Raw genomic sequence first — 14,956 nt, 5'->3', positions numbered from 1 at the left:
TCCACTTGAAGTGTGCTATCTGAACAGCTTTTGCTCAGCATCAGTTCCTTGTTGCAGTTTTCATTGATCTGCGTGTATATCTTATGATACCACACTCCTGATTTTTATCCAGAACTTTCATCCATGTCACACTTTTTGGGTACAGGTTTGTGCCTCCTGTAGCATCCCCCCCTGCAGGAGAAGGGGCTTGCACAAGGTTCTGTTTAGAGCGTCGCTCTCCTTTTTGTGGCTATCAATGATCTGGCGGCAGCTGCATGACATATGGTGTCCCCATCGTTTTTGTTCGTCCGCAACGGCTATTGCTGGAGGCAGAATGCAGGGAGCAATACACCAAGCACAATCCTGGCCTTTCACTCATAGCATCCATTTTTTGGCTGCCATGACCTACGTTATGCATTTCTGTCATTGTGTTTTTTAGGACCGGTCTTTGATGCCTAGTTGACATGGCTTCCCCGTCTTTGTCAACTAAAGCAGACATGTAGGTCGCACCTGAATGCTCTTCTATGCTTCAGCGGTGTGGTCCACTTTACTTTGATATGGCTGTATGTTTTGGTTAACCTTTGCAATTTGGGTGAGTTTATGTTCAATCCTTGCACCCAATTTACTCTTTCATCTACCTACTTTTTTTCTCATCAAGCAGAACGATATTTATGCCCGTTGCTTAATACCTGTTTGTATCACTTACAATGCTGGTATTTATGAATTTCTTAGCATTTGACTCCAGAAAGACCATTTTTCTTTGTAGTGAGGTCTTGCCAACAGCAAATTTTCTGGATGGAAAGTCGCTCAATCTGCTTATATACTTTAAAATTTAAAAGTAAATCTAGCAATGCTATAATGTATACCAAATACTGATATACCCATTTTCAAGTTGTTGTTTAAAGATTCGCGACTTTTAAAACTTACGTAGATTATGTTTTTGATGATAGAACTTTACATAAGAAGTTATTAAGAACATTGCAAATACCACATGACGAACAATTGAATGACTAAAGCAGTGTTATCAACCCTCATTCATTGACACATGTAATAAATTCATCAAAGCAGTGAAGTTCAGAGCTGTAAAAATTTCTGAAATTAAAAGTATATATTACCTACTGAATGTATTATTTTGGGGTGGAAGAACACAATAATTATTATTTTTGGAATGTAATAATTCACTATGGCTTCATTTTAATTCTAATAAGTTTCACATGTAATGAAACATTGTCTAAATGCCTCTCTCTCTCTCTCTCTCTCTCTCTCTCATTAGTTATAACTTACCGCTGTTATATTGTATTTGTATTGCAGTCATTACATCAAAATTGGCTATATTGATTCTGCAATTTATACTATTATGTTATTGCTAAGAATTGATTTAAAGAATAAATGTATATATTTATTTGTAAGATTTTGTAAATTTATACCACTGGAACTCTTTCAAAATATTTGATTGCATAATACTGCCAATAAATTCAATGTCTTTCTTTCTTATGTTTATAATTGTAATAGATGTTGGACACTTTGACTCCAAGTATGTTATACAGAAACGCAGTGATATTTTACAAAAGGCAAAACTATGTGTTTGAAGAATTGTGGAGAGGAGGGTACATGATGTATTTTAAGTAGGTTATAAAGAGTGACTATAACAACAAAAACAATAAATTATTTGTGATTGGCAAGCTTTCGGAGCCAGTGGCTCCTCCAGACAGAAGCGTTGAAGGGGAAGGAAGAAGGGTAAAGGACAAGGCCTGGAGAGATCCAGGAAAAGGTGTAGATTTTGGAAAAGTCACCCATAACTGCGGATCAGGCGAAAAATAGAAACGGCACATGTCATATACCAGCTATTATGTAAACACTGTTCAGCTTTCTACATCTGCATGACTACCACCAAATTATCAGTTAGGAAACGTGGGCATAGGCATAGTGTATATACTGGAAACTCACAATATTGTGTTGCAGAGCATGATCTACAACATGGCATACGTTACCTCGGCACTTGTTTCACCACACATGCCACCTGGATTCTTCCGCAAGACACCAGTTTCTCAGAACTCCGCATCTGGGAGCTAGCACTACAACGTGTGCTTGGTTCTCACCACCCACCTTGCTTTAATTTACGTTACTTTCTCCTGTCTCAGCTTTTCTTCACTGTAATTACTCTTTGCTTCACTCAGTTTTAGCTTTCTACATCTTTCATTGTCTTTCCCGTCTTTTTTCACTGCCCCCTCCCACAACTGTTGCATACAATACACTTAGCTTCTCACTCTTATTAACTCATATACAGTTTTAGTAGTAATCTCTGTCTTGCATATTACCCTGTCTTCCACCTTTAATCTCTCAGGTTTCCAAATCTTGCCCGATGCACCCCCCAACAATTAGTCTTTCCTTCTCATCCTGTACGGTAAGTCACCCATGACCCACGGTTCTGGGTAACTTTCTCAAAATCTACCCCTTTTCTTAGACCTCTCCAGTCCTTTTCCTTCACCCTTCTTGATTCCCCTGCAACCCTTCAGCCTGAAGAAGGAGTCACTGGCTCCAAACGCTTGCCTATCACAACAGTCTTTTATGTGTATGTTCTGCCACTGCTTGGTGAGTAGATTTTTTATCTATCCAATTAAATAATTTTATAAAGAGTACCTGTGTGTGATGTTATTATTGGTACACAACTTGTTATAAACAAAACTTATTTTTACCATTTAATATGTTTCCAGATATTTACCAGTGGTAAAGATGAAATTGGGTTGATTGTACTTGGTTCTGACAAGACACAGAATCCACTTGATTACCCAAATGTTAGTGTGGAATTTCCTCTGGCACTGCCTACATGGCAGATGATATCCTTTGTGGAGAAATCTTTACATGAAAGTGAAATAAAAACAGATTGGATAGATGGTGTTGTTGTTGGCATGCAAGTCTTGAAAGATGAGCTAGAGTAAGTATTTAAAGCTATCTGTTTCATGACATTCCTGGAACATGTTCCAGAATGTGTGTTACTCAAATCACAGTGACATAGTTGTGACTTTATAAACATGAATCAATACATTTTTGTAATGAAAAAGAAACAGAAGGCACAATACCTGCAGAAATAGGAAATTTTTTTGTGTGATTTTACTGTATGAATGTTTTTTTCAGTTTTTCAGCTCAATAATTAAGGAGGTATTGATACAAGGCTTTGCCATCAATCCATCTGTCACCTACAATTCTGGAGGTCGCGATCTGCGACTGTTTTTACAAATGGCAAGAGAACTTTTTCTCTAGTTGCTTCTTTTTCAGTGAAAGATGCAAATATTTTAGAATGTAGTGCCTTATGTATATCTGTTAGAATAGCCACAAGGTCTCAAAGTTATTTTCAAATGATTGAGCTCTTCTACAGAGTACTGAAATTCACAGATTCTTCCAACCTGGTCCACCAATGTCTTACATACTCCTCTTCCTCCATGGATTGTTTCCAGTATTTGGAGATGAAACATTAGGCAGCAAAACATGCCTTATAACCAAAATCTAATGAACATATAATTAAATTAACTAAAGATGTAATGTTGCACTCTCAGGTAAGACTGATCTTGAATGCAAAGCCAAAGTGGAAATTAAATGTACGCTGCAACATTCATCTCACTTTTTGTTATTGAAATTATTCACAGTGCCATGGGGAGAACTGAGTTTATGTGTTTTATAGAGTCAGATACACGCTGTGGCACAGGGTGCTGTCCATTATTCTCCTCCCTATGATGTCCAGGAATGGTAGTCTTCCTTCTTCTTTGGTCTCCATAGTGAATTTGATTTTGTGGCATGTGGAGTTCAGATGTACAAAGAAGTCAAGAAGATTGTCTCTTCCATGAGGCCAGATGACAAGTGTGTTATCCACATAACAGAAGAAGAAGATGATGATGGATTTCCATTTGGATGACATCAGGGCCTCTTCCTCGAAGTGCACCATAAACATATTCACAATCTCTGGTCAGAGTGGGCTGCCTATTGCGACTCCATCTGTTTGCGGGAGGGGGCTGTGCCACGAGTCAGTGAACTGGGAAAGCTGACCAAGTAATATGCGTGACGTGTCATACCTCGACCAATATTGAGAACAGAATAAAAAATTCAGAGGCATTACTTTTCAGCACTCCCATGCATATTCTGTATGCAAGAAAAGCTTATGGAGCAGGTTTCTCATTCAGAAATTCTATTTCAGTGTTGGTTGTTTACACGAAGACCATGTTAAGCATAATGGAAGAAGGAGAAATGTTTATCAGCATTCCAGATTTGGCAGTGGCAGGCTCATGGTCTGCTGAGACTCTTGTTTATTGTTTCACTATATTGCTGCTTGCATTGCTCAGAATCTCATTTTGTGCGAACATAGAATTGGTAGGTTCAGGAGGGCCATGCTAAATGCCTTGCAGGGCCTCAGTAGTGCCACCCAACTAGCACCTGAGAGGGCAGACAAGTGTTCGCTCATGTGTATGTGATCCTGCAGTGAAGTTGTGTACATTTAGTCAGGAAGTGGGCTTGTATACAGTGAGACAAATATCCACACAGACAATGTGATGGCATCTGGAGCAACACAGACTGTCAAGCCCTTAATGCAGCTCTAGAGAGAGGTGAACTGACAGCGGTGCAACTGACAACAATGCCAGACACAGAAATGGCACTGTGTCATCATGTCAGATAAGTCTCGGTTCTGCAACATCGTCACAATTGATGTACATGTGTGTGGAGGCTCTGATGCCAACAGACCTGGCCAGATTGTACCTGTCATTCTCATGCGGGTCCAGCATGTGATGTGATGGTATGGGGTGCAACTGGATACATGTCACAACCTCTGGTTCACATAGCCAGTAATTTGAACAGCAGCCATTGCATTTGTGATTTGTTAAGGCCTATCGCTGTGCCCTATTTTCAAGGGCTCCGTGATGTTATCTTTTAACAAGATAATGCAAGACTACACATCACCTGAGCTGTACTGAGCTACCTTGATACAGAGAGTGTTCCACTGTTGCCGTATCCAGCATTTTCTTCAAATCTGTCACCTGTGGAGAACGTCTGTTCACAGGATGCCAAGAGATGGGTATGCCACCAGTGGCCAGCCACTACAGTTGATGAACTCTGACATATGACATACAGTTGAGTAGCATGAAATGATGTACCCATGGCTGTAATCCAACCTCGATTTGATATCCAGTGTGATGAGAGCTGTTCTGCTGTTCCAGGTTCAATACTGAAATTCATATATTATTTTTATGCTATCCTAACCAGATTGGACTGTGGTGTCATACAGCATAAAATATTTTACAACGTGTTGAATCAGTGATGAGAAGTGTAGAACAGCCAGCAGGGGAAAGATGTCGGCAATGAGACAGCTTTTATGTATAACAGCAGTACAGTGTTTCAGAGTGCATAATGCTTCCGCAGATTGAGAACAAAATGTGTGGTTTGCTTTCATCCATTTTCACAAACATAGCCTTGAAAAATAATGTTGACATTACTGTGCATTTCACTCTGAGGCATATTGCACTCTGAGAATGTTCATCTAATTCAGTTACTTTGTATTATATTTCAGTAACAGTGACATAATAGCAAATTGGACTGTATGAGTTTTTACGGATTTTTTTTCCAGATACACACTACCATTTCTTCAGATTTATTTAATTTGGGCATAAATCCTTTCCAGCGTATATGCTGTACACAAAATGTTGAACATAAAGTGTAGCTATCTGCTGATTTAACATCTTGCTGAGTATATCGGTACAATGTTTTGTTGTAACTAATAGTTCAATGTATTTTACACACTTATAAACTTATTTATACAGTTATAGTAATTTATACCATTACATTAATGTTGTACCTTAATGTTCTGGAAGATGATATTATAAGGAACCTCATACTTATCCTGGATGATAGAGTTGTCTATAATGAATTATTACCTGAAAAAAATCTGCACAAATTTGAGTCAGATCATAACATTTCAAATTGGTCCAAAGATAGGCAACTGAGTTTAAGTTTTCAGAGATGTAAATTGGAGCACATCACAAAACAAATAAAAGACAGTATTGTATGACTACATTATCAACTAATCACAGTTTTAATTGGTCAACTCATACAAATATCTGGATGAAATGAAATGGTGACATAGACTCACTTGTAGGCAAAGCAGAATGCAGACTTCAATTCATTGGTAAGATACTGGAAAATGCAATCAGTCTATAGAGGACATTGCTTACAAAATACTTGTGTGGCCCATTCTAGAATATTGCTTAAGTATGACCCATAACAAATAAGGCTAATGGCAGACATTGAATGTATACAAAATAGTGTAGCATGATTGATCATAGATTTATTTGATGCATGGGAGAGCATCAAGAAGCTACTAAAAATTGGAAATGTCAGACAAATGAAGATAGATGCCAAATATATGACAAAACCTAACTTATGAAATTTCAGGAACCTGTATGAAGTGAGGTATTTAGGGATTATACAATAACCGCATATGTATCACTCCTATAGGGACCATGAAGGCAAGATTAATTACAGCATGCACAGAACCATTTAAAGAATCATTCTTCCCACACTCCACAAGAGCATTGAATGGGGAAAAACTGTAATGTGTGGTACAACAATGTACTTTGTCGTACAACCCACAGTGGTTTATACAGTGTGCATGGAGACATCTACATCTACATCTACATCTATACTCCGCGAGCCACCTTACGGTGTGTGGCAGAGGGTACTTATTGTACCACTATCTGATCCCCCTTTCCCTGTTCCATTCACGAATTGTGCGTGGGAAGAACGACTGCTTGTAAGTCTCCGTATTTGCTCTAATTTCTCGGATCTTTTCGTTGTGATCATTACGCGAGATATATGTGGGCGGTAGTAATATGTTGCCCATCTCTTCCCGGAATGTGCTCTCTCGTAATTTCGATAATAAACCTCTCCGTATTGCGTAACGCCTTTCTTGAAGTGTCCGCCACTGGAGCTTGTTCAGCATCTCCGTAACGCTCTCGCGCTGACTAAATGTCCCCATGACGAATCGCGCTGCTTTTCGCTGGATCATGTCTATCTCTTCTATTAATCCAACCTGGTAAGGGTCCCATACTGATGAGCAATACTCAAGAATCGGACGAACAAGCGTTTTGTAAGCTACTTCTTTCGTCGATGAGTCACATTTTCTTAGAATTCTTCCTATGAATCTCAACCTGGCGCCTGCTTTTCCCACTATTTGTTTTATGTGATCATTCCACTTCAGATCGCTCCGGATAGTAACTCCTAAGTATTTTACGGTCGTTACCGCTTCCAATGATTTACCACCTATGGCATAATCGTACTGGAATGGATTTCTGCCCCTATGTATGCGCATTATATTACATTTATCTACGTTTAGGGAAAGCTGCTAGCTGTCGCACCATGCATTAATCCTCTGGAGGTCCTCCTGGAGTACGTACGAGTCTTCTGATGTTGCTACTTTCTTGTAGACAACCGTGTCATCTGCAAATAGCCTCACGGAGCTACCGATGTTGTCAACTAAGTCATTTATGTATATTGTAAACAATAAAGGTCCTATCACGCTTCCCTGCGGTACTCCCAAAATTACCTCTACATCTGCAGATTTTGAACCGTTAAGAATGACATGTTGTGTTCTTTCTTCTAGGAAATCCTGAATCCAATCACAAACCTGGTCCGATATTCCGTAAGCTCGTATTTTTTTCACTAAACGTAAGTGCGGAACCGTATCAAATGCCTTCCTGAAGTCCAGGAATACGGCATCAATCTGCTCGCCAGTGTCTACGGCACTGTGAATTTCTTGGGCAAATAGGGCGAGCTAAGTTTCACATGATCTCTGTTTGCGGAATCCATGTTGGTTATGATGAAGGAGATTTGTATTATCTAAGAACGTCATAATACGAGAACACAAAACATGTTCCATTATTCTACAACAGATTGACGTAAGTGAAATAGGCCTATAATTATTCGCATCTGATTGATGACCCTTCTTGAAAATGGGAACGACCTGCGCTTTCTTCCAGTCGCTAGGTACTTTACGTTCTTCCAGCGATCTACGATAAATTGCTGATAGAAAGGGGGCAAGTTCTTTAGCATAATCACTGTAGAATCTTAAGGGTATCTCGTCTGGTCCAGATGCTTTTCCGCTACTAAGTGATAGCAGTTGTTTTTCAATTCCGATATCGTTTATTTCAATATTTTCCATTTTGGCGTCCGTGCGACGGCTGAAGTCAGGGACCGTGTTACGATTTTCCGCAGTGAAACAGTTTCGGAACACTGAATTCAGCATTTCTGCCTTTCTTCGGTCGTCCTCTGTTTCGGTGCCATCGTGGTCAACGAGTGACTGAATAGGGGATTTAGATCCGCTTACCGATTTTACATATGACCAAAACTTTTTAGGGTTCTTGTTTAGATTGTTTGCCAATGTTTTATGTTCGAATTCGTTGAATGCTTCTCTCATTGCTCTCTTTACGCTCTTTTTTGCTTCGTTCAGCTTTTCCTTATCAGCTATGATTCGACTACTCTTAAACCTATGATGAAGCTTTCTTTGTTTCCGTAGTACCTTTCGTACATGATTGTTGTACCACGGTGGATCTTTCCCCTCGCTTTGGACCTTAGTCGGTACGAACTTATCTAAGGCGTACTGGACGATGTTTCAGAATTTTTTCCATTTTTTTTCCACATCCTCTTCCTCAGAAATGAACGTTTGATGGTGGTCACTCAGATATTCTGTGATTTGTGCCCTATCACTCTTGTTAAGCAAATATATTTTCCTTCCTTTCTTGGCATTTCTTATTACACTTGTAGTCATTGATGCAACCACTGACTTATGATCACTGATACCCTCTTCTACATTCACGGAGTCGAAAAGTTCCGGTCTATTTGTTGCTATGAGGTCTAAAACGTTAGCTTCACGAGTTGGTTCTCTAACTATCTGCTCGAAGTAATTCTCGGACAAGGCAGTCAGGATAATGTCACAAGAGTCTCTGTCCCTGGCTCCAGTTCTGATTGTGTGACTATCCCATTCTATACCTGGTAGATTGAAGTCTCCCCCTATTACAATAGTATGATCACGAAACTTCTTCACGACGTTCTGAAGGTTCTCTCTGAGGCGCTCAACTACTACGGTTGCTGATGCAGGTGGTCTATAGAAGCATCCGACTATCATATCTGACCCACCTTTGATACTTAACATAACCCAGATTATTTCACATTCGCATTCGCTAATAACTTCACTGGATATTATTGAATTCTTTACTGCTATAAAGACTCCTCCACCATTGGCGTTTATCCTATCCTTGCGGTATATATTCCATTCTGTGTCTAGGATTTCATTACTGTTCACTTCCGGTTTTAACCAACTTTCCGTTCCTAATACTATATGCGCACTATTTCCTTCAATAAGAGATACTAATTCAGAAACCTTGCCCTGGATACTCCTGCAGTTTACCAATATTATGTTGACTTTTCCTGTTTTTGGTCTCTGAGGACGGACGTTCTTTATCACCGATGATAATGTCCTCTCTGGTAAGCCGTCAGGTATTTTATCGTTTCGCCCAAGGGGGGGTCCCTCTAACCTAAAAAACCCCCGTGTGCACGCCACACGTACTCTGCTACCCTAGTAGCTGCTTCCGGTGTGTAGTGCACGCCTGACCTGTCTAGGGGGGCCCTACAGTTCTCCACATGGAATCAGTTGACAGTAGCTGGGTAATGGTTCATATTGATTCCCATTTCCCTGTTGCAGTAGGTGATCTTATGCCTCTAATTATTTTTTCATTGCTATCTTAACTTCCATTCTTCAATTCAGTTTATTAACCCTTCTTATCTCTTTGTATTAGGGCAAATGTACAGTTAACTTTTAAGGAATTTGTATTTTCAATTTATCAACTGGAGTTTTGTTTCATATGCAGCAGCAATGTTACAAATTATTTGTTTCAGTTTCTTAGAATAATTTGCTGTTTCACAGGTGCCTTGAAGAAAATAAAAGATCTCGAAAGTGTCTTAATGACAACCGATGGCCTCATGTTGACAAGACAGCTGGTTGCGTTGCAGAGGGCAGGGCTTGATGGTCTGAACATCAGCTTAGACACCCTGCAGTCCCAACGCTACAACCAGATCATGAGGAGGAAAGGCTGGGAGCGTGTCATGGCTGGCACAGATCTAGCCTTGCAACTTGAATACGACCCTGTGAAGGTATTACTAGTGCAGCTGTCATCGCTTGCAGACTTTCATAAGCAAAAGATATAAATCTGTTGTTAAGAATATCAATACAAGAATCACCATTTTAAAGCAGTACGCCCCCACCCTCGCCCCCATCCCCGCTCCCACCCTCACCCCTGTCTCCACACTGCAGCTGTAAGTGAAGGAAGGTATATTAATACAGAAGAAGTAAATTTTCACTGACGATGCTAACAGTTTCGTAGTTTATACAACATAAAAAAGTATGCCTTGCAAGTTTACCAATTAAATATCTTATATCTTCCTCCCAAGAGAGTCTTATGAGACTCAAGATCTTTACAGTTTCTCTTTTTTTCTTTCGTGTCTTTAGTTTAAAATAAGTTTCCTCTATTGTGGTGTTGTTTTGGAAAAAATACTCGATTGTTTGGAAAAATTATTCTTAATTCTGTAGTCACATTTTTGTTGTGTCTAAGTACTACTGGTTTCAGTAGCAAGTGCCAGCATCAGTTCATCTTATTATCAAAAATTTCTGTGCAAAATAAAAGCTGACCACTGTGGCCGAGCGGTTCTAGGCACTTCAGTCCGGAACCGTGCTGCTGCTACGGTCGTGGGTTCGAATCCTGCCTCAGGCAGGGATGTCCTTAGGTTAGTTAGGTTTAAGTAGTTCTAAGTCTGGGGGACTGATGACCTCAGATGTTAAGTCCCATAGTGCTTAGAGCCATTTGAACCATTTTGCAAAATAAAAAGCTTCTGTACAACTGCAAACTAGACATACCATTTTCAGGGTGCAGTTCACATCTATTGAATGCACAACAGTGACCTTTACTTTTAGTAGATAAGACAACTACTGGGGTAAGTGACTTGATGACTGCACACAAGAAGTTGTCATTTATTCCATATGTAGCTACCATGCAGACTCATATTTTGTATTAGTTTGTCCTTAATCTTCCAAAAGGTTAAACCTTGTCTCTGCAGCCACAGCTTCCTCTCTTCAGCAGTTGTCTTCATCTCCATGTGTGAAGAAAATCCCATTCATTGATCATATTGTTTATGTAGGATGTTCTCAGTCATCCCCTTGTTTTCTTACCTATGATCTTGCCTTGAGAAATGTTTTTTAAAAGATTATCATCTCCAGTTAAGTGTCCAGTGTATTTTGCTTTGCCCTGGCCTATAACTTTCAGTGGTTCTTTCTTCTCTCCTATTTCCTTTAATTTTTCTGTCAATGCAGCTAGTTCTTGTACTTCTCCTCCAGAACCACATTTCAGCAGGTTTGAGGCGAGCTTCCTTTGGCTTTTCTAATGTACAGATTTTGCATCTGTGTGTCAGAACACTCCACACAAAGGTCTTTACAAATATTTTCTTAATGTTGAAGCTGATATGTTTATTCAGTTGCAGCTTCTTCTTATTTTGGAAGGAACTCTTCACCTGTGCTATTCTTTTCTTGAATGCCTTGAAATATTGATTGTTTTCTTGCAAAATGCTACTGAGATATTGAATTTCAGTTCCTTTCTTGAGTTGCTCATTGCCTGTTCTTGTGTCAGTCCTACCTCCACCTCCTTTCTTGTCTGTAGCCATAACTTTTGTCTTCTTTGTATTCATTTTTAGCTTTAGTTTTACCACTTCTTGATTTAAGGCCTGAAACATTTTATTTAGTTCCTACTCTGATTTACTATTGTGATGTCGTCAATCTGCAGTGTATATGCATGCAATTAGGTTTCCATATCGACATCATGCTCCAAAAACCACCTAACTGTGTGTGGCAGGGGGCGACTTAACTTCTGAGGTCATCAGTCGCCTAGAACTTAGACCTAACTAAACCTAACTAACCTAAAGACATCACACACATCCATGCCCGAGGAAGGATTCGAACCCGCGAACGTAGCGGTCACTCGGTTCCAGACTGTAACGCCTAGAACCGCACGGCCACTCCGGCTGTCCAGGAATAGGTACTAAATTATTTGTCCGCTGATGACCTCACAGCTTATAACACTAAAACACAAATGTTAATTGTTTGTTATGTGCCCTGGTAGAGTTTACAACTGTTTACAGTTCACGATTGGTTGTTGGAGATTGGGCGTTACTCACATAGTGTATTTAGTGCACAGTGCAGAAAAAGGCAGTGTCCAGAAAAGTAAACAAGTGTAAAGGCAAAAGTTTCATGACAGGATGTTGTGTCACCATACTTGGAAGACAATTATAGCCAAAGACAGAAATTTAAAAGAAACTGGCTCATTTGAGCTGCGGAGACCTAGTCGAGGATTCTCAGTAAATAATTGTTAGCACAGTAGAATTTATAAAGAGACAATGTCAGTTCATGTGAGGGAAGGTTGATTGGTAAGTATCTATCAGCTTTCTCGTAAAACTCACAATTTGAAGAATACACATCAAGGAAAAGGTAGAATTCCAACAGTGTCAAATCTAGACAATAATATCGATCATCCAACAGTTTTGCAAAATCCCCAGTTGTACTTACTTTACTTACTTACTTACTTACTTACTAACTTACTCAGACTTGCTGTGTACCATACAAGGAACTGGTTTCCACTAGTTCACTCGATCAGCTGTCAAGTTCTCACCTTCCTCCAAGTTTGTGTCCATGCATTGAAGATTCATTGCAAAAGTTCCAGGTGTTAAAAGGTCTTCCTGTACATCTGTATCTGTCCATTGATTTCAACAACAGTGTTGATTTTGGGATTCTTCCACCTTACATGCGTAGAACATAACCTGCAATCCTCAGTCTTCTTTCAACAATAATTTTGTGCAGGCTGTGTAGACCTCGTATTCTCAGCACTTCATAGTTTGTAACTTGGTTGGGTTAACATCTTCAGAATTCACCTCTAGCATTGTTGGTGAAAAATATGGAGACTGTGTGCTGATTTTACTGACATTTTCCAAGTCTCACACATATAAACGATAAAGGAGTACAGTCAAAGCTTTGTTGGCATATTACAGACCTAATTGCCATATGGACTGATTTTCCAGTTCTACTGGTGATTTCTGCATCTGTGACCTCATTATTACATATAAAGCCACCGAGATATGGCAATCTGTCAACATCTTGTTGTATCTTCTATTGCACTGTAATCGGGGAAGAGACGAGTAATTTCCACTTACTTTGCACATTCTGTTTGCCTTATCCCTATTAATTTTCAGCCCTACAGAATAGGGCATTTAATGAGAAAGCACATAAAAATTAACTTGATGCTTTCCAAGGAGACGGTCTCTACTTAGTCTCTACTCCTTCAAGTCTGACTTTGTAAGTGTAGACCAGACATGGTTTAAATTCAGAGAAATAGTATCGACATCAATTAAGAGATATATACCAAATAAATTGAATGGATAGCAAATAAATTAAACGGGTGGTGCACAAAATATGTCAAAACTCAGCTGCAGAAGCAATGAAAAAAAGCATGTCAAAATTTAAAAGAATGCAAAATCTCCAAGAATAGCGATGTTTTACTGAAGCTCGAAACTTAGGGTGGGTTTCAGTGCAAGATGTGTTTAATGGTTCTCATAGTGAAACTTCGTTTTGAAATCTGGAAGAAAATCCAAAGAGGTTCTGGTTGCATGTGTAGTACACCAATGGCAAGACACAACCAATACCTTCACTGCGCAATACCTGTGGTAATTTTACTGATGACAGTGCTACTAAAGCAGGGTTACCAAACACGGATTTCTGAAATTTCTTCACCAAAGACAACAAAGTAAATATTGCAGTATTCAAATCAAGAACAACTGCAACTGTGAGTAACTTAGTAGTAGCTCACCTCAGTGTCATAAAGCAGTTATGTTTCTTTCAGAGAATGGTGATACAATAGCTCCATTAGAAATCATATATAGCCCTGAAGATTCTAAAAGGTATCAGATAGATTATATAATGGTAAGACAGGAACCAGGTTTTAAATTGTAATACATTTCCAGGGGCAGATGTGGACTCTGACCACAATCTATTGGTTATGACCTGTAGATTAAAACTGAAGAAACTGCGAAAAGGTGGGAATTTAAGGAGATGGGACCTGGATAAACTGAAAGAATCAGAGGTTGTACAGAGTTTCAGGGAGAGCATAAGGGAACAATTGACAGGAATGGGGGACAGAAATGCAGTAGAAGAAGAATGGGTAGCTTTGATGGATGAAGTAGTGAAGGCAGCAGAGGATCAAGTACGTAAAAAGACGAGGGCTAGTAGAAATCCTTGGGTAACAGAAGAAATATTGAATATAATTGATGAAAGGAGAAAATATAATAATGCAGTAAATGAAGCAGGCAAAAAGGAATACAAACGTCTCAAAAATGAGATCGACAGGAAGTGCAAAATGGCTAAGCAAGGAGGGCTAGAGGACAAATGTAGGGATGTAGAGGCTTATCTCACTAGGGGTAAGATAGACACTGCCTACAGGAAAATTAAAGAGACCTTTGGAGATAAGAGAACCACTTGTATGAACATCAAGAGCTCAGATGGAAACCCAGTTCTAAGCAAAGAAGGGAAAGCAGAAAGGTGGAAGGAGTATATAGAGGGTCTATACAAGGGCGATACACTTGAGGACAATATTATGGAAATGGAAGAGGATGTAGATGAAGATGAAATGGGAGGTACAACACTGTGTGAAGAGTTTGACAGAGCACTGAAAGACCTGAGTCGAAACAAGGCCCCTGGAGTAGACAACATTCCATTGGAACTACTGACGGCCTTGGGAGAGCCAGTCCTGACAAAACTCTACCATCTGGTGAGCAAGATGTATGAAACAGGCGAAATACCATCAGACTTCAAGAAGAATATAATAATTCCAATCCCAAAGAAAGCAGG

The 14,956-nt window shown here is 39.5% G+C and overlaps 1 pseudogene; it reads left to right on the top strand.

Moving 5' to 3' along the window:
• Window positions 1-536: 536 nt before the first annotated feature.
• LOC124622013 overlaps window positions 537-14,956 on the top strand; it is a 99,742-nt pseudogene continuing 85,322 nt past the window's right edge.

This window comes from Schistocerca americana, chromosome 1 (assembly GCF_021461395.2).
Source record: "Schistocerca americana isolate TAMUIC-IGC-003095 chromosome 1, iqSchAmer2.1, whole genome shotgun sequence".
Taxonomy (NCBI): domain Eukaryota; kingdom Metazoa; phylum Arthropoda; class Insecta; order Orthoptera; family Acrididae; genus Schistocerca; species Schistocerca americana.
Note: the sequence above shows the minus strand (reverse complement) of the source record. Positions and strands in the feature narration are given on the sequence as shown.